Source organism: Notolepis coatsorum, assembly GCF_963971535.1.
Source record: "Notolepis coatsorum genome assembly, chromosome: 7".
NCBI lineage: Eukaryota > Metazoa > Chordata > Actinopteri > Aulopiformes > Paralepididae > Notolepis > Notolepis coatsorum.
In genome coordinates this window covers 41,511,123-41,513,622 of record NC_140171.1, presented here as the reverse complement: position 1 = coordinate 41,513,622, position 2,500 = coordinate 41,511,123, and the positions used below count along the sequence as shown (strand labels likewise).

Below are 2,500 nucleotides of genomic sequence, written 5' to 3'. Positions count from 1 at the left end.
TTCACAAGCGGACAGTTTGTCTGTTCAAAGCCCAACCACCCCACCCCTTCATTCCTCCATCAATCTATTACCTCTTCTGTCCCCTAAACCGGGTCAATGTGAATAATTAGTTTTTTTACAATGAAATATTGACAATGGAAGAGTGTGCCCATATGCATTCAAGCAGCCCACCTGCCCTGTGATGTCATGTCGCCATGAATCATGTACGCCAGTGAGAGGATGTTTTAACGCTACATTACGGACGGGAGGCCACTGCTGTGTAGGCATTCTAACCCCCATAGACGGACCAGGGACTGTGTACTAACCCCCATAGGACGGACCAGGGACTGTGTACTAACCCCCATAGGACGGACCAGGGGACTGTGTACTAACCCCCATAGGACGGACCAGGGACTGTGTACTAACCCCCATAGGACGGACCAGGGACTGTGTACTAACCCCCATAGGACGGACCAGGGACTGTGTACTAACCCCCATAGGACGGACCAGGGACTGTGTACTAACCCCCATAGGACGGACCAGGGACTGTGTACTAACCCCCATAGGACGGACCAGGGACTGTGTACTAACCCCCATAGGACGACCAGGGACTGTGTACTAACCCCCATAGGACGGACCAGGGACTGTGTACTGTGTACTAAACCCCAGAGGATGTACCAGGGAGGCGTGAATACTTTCGACAACAAATGTTTGTTTCCTCGGTGCGAGTTTTGCGCTCTGATTGGCCAGGTCATGTGACATGTGCGCCAATTGTGGGACAGCAAGTTCTGCGCCTATTTCCGGGTCTAACAGCCTGCAAACTACCTGGCGTTCTATCGCCACGCTCTAAGACAACTCTAACCTTAACCAACTTCGAAAGAGCGCCTAAGCTTAACCAATGTAGACACTTGCGGTCCCACGATTGGGCGTACATGTCATGACCAGAAATTACCTGGCCAATCAGAGAGGCAGAAACAAACATTTGTTGTCAAAAGTATTCAGGCACCAGGGAGTGCATAATAAACCCCATAGGACAGGCCAAGAACTGCATACTAAACCCGAAAGGACAGACCAGTGACTCTGGAGTAAACGCCATAGGACAGACCACAGACTGTGCACAAAGCTCGTAGGATAGGACCACCAGATGGTTAACTGTGGTTGTTCAGGGTCGTGATGTCCTCCTAAAGTTAGGATTTCATATTGTAAGAAATGTAGCCTACAGTTTTATATTTTAAAATCAATTAAATTCAGTTAATAATAATAAAAATGGGTTTGAAGTATCTTTGCTGTGCACTTTACACGTATAGAACATCTGATTACTTGGCAGCTAACAAATGGTTGGCCTATTCAGTATTCCTTCAGTATCTGTGAGGTTCTTGTTTTTCATCTTGGGACACCTTTCATCATGATGAACAGCCACTTTGTCATGCAGGGACCCACCAGAAACAGGCCCACAACTATAGTTAAGAAACCAGACTGTATCTCAATCATTAACATGTTCCTCCTTCTTCTCCCTCTCCTCCTCTCCTTCACTCTACCCAGACTACCCTCCTCCTCCTCCTGTCCATCCAACCGAGGAGGAAGTAGTGGAGGTTCCTCCTCCTCCACCAGCCGTACTACCACACCCGCTCTCCTCCCTACTACACCACCCCACGGCCTCTCCTCACCACTCACCTGGCCAGCGCTACCGGACCACAACCTACAACCGCAAGCCAGCCCGTCCCGCTGGGGGGTCATCCTCTGATACCAACCAGATCCCGGACACCAACCAGAAGGCAGGGGGACGCTCCCCCCAGCGCATGTCCCTCCAGCTGCCCCCCAGCCCCCGGCTGTGCCTCCCCAGGAGTTCTGCAGCCCCAGGATAACAGCAGATGTATCATGGCCCCGCACCCAGCAAGGCCAGACGCCAAACAGCCCTGCCCTGTAGGGACACTGGGTAAGGTGGAGAGGGGGGTGGAATGGTTAATGCCTCTGTTGGTTTTATTGTTTATGTATGTGTGTGTGTGTGTGTAAGCCTCTTTTCTTTCTTTCTTTCTTTCTTTCTTTCTTTCTTTCTTCTTTCTTATTTCTTTCTTTCTTTCTTTCTTTCTTTCTTTCTCTTTCTTTCTTTCTTTCTTTCTTTCTTTCTTTCTTTCTTTCTTTCTTTCTTTCTTTCTTTCTTTCATCTTTCTCTTCTTTCTTCTTTCATTCTTTCTTTCTTCTTTCTTTCTTTCTTTCTTTCTTTCTTTCTTTCTTTCTTTCTTTCTTTCTTTCTTTCTTTCTTTCTTCTTTCTTTCTTTCTTTCTTTCTTTCTTTCTTTCTTCTTGTCTCTGTCTTGCGATCTTGCTGTATACTGTACTGTAAGTCTGACCACATGATCAGAGATCGACAAAAATACATCGAAATGTCTCAAAATGAACTACGGAATACTGGTGGGGAGGAATGTATTCTATTAAGATACATGTTTTCTGTATCTTCAAAATACTGAAAAATAAAAACTGATTTCTGAATGTCCACGAACAAATTCTGCAAATTCTATACC

At 46.7% G+C, this 2,500-nt stretch overlaps 1 pseudogene across 1 annotated transcript in view; it reads left to right on the top strand.

Annotated features, from left to right (window-relative positions):
* Positions 1-2,500, top strand: part of LOC311231632 (adhesion G protein-coupled receptor L3-like) — a 209,398-nt pseudogene that overhangs the window by 160,004 nt on the left and 46,894 nt on the right. The window contains exon 6 of the transcript XR_014621060.1: positions 1,522-1,920. The product of XR_014621060.1 is annotated as an adhesion G protein-coupled receptor L3-like (transcript). The remainder of the gene's footprint in view (positions 1-1,521; positions 1,921-2,500) is intronic.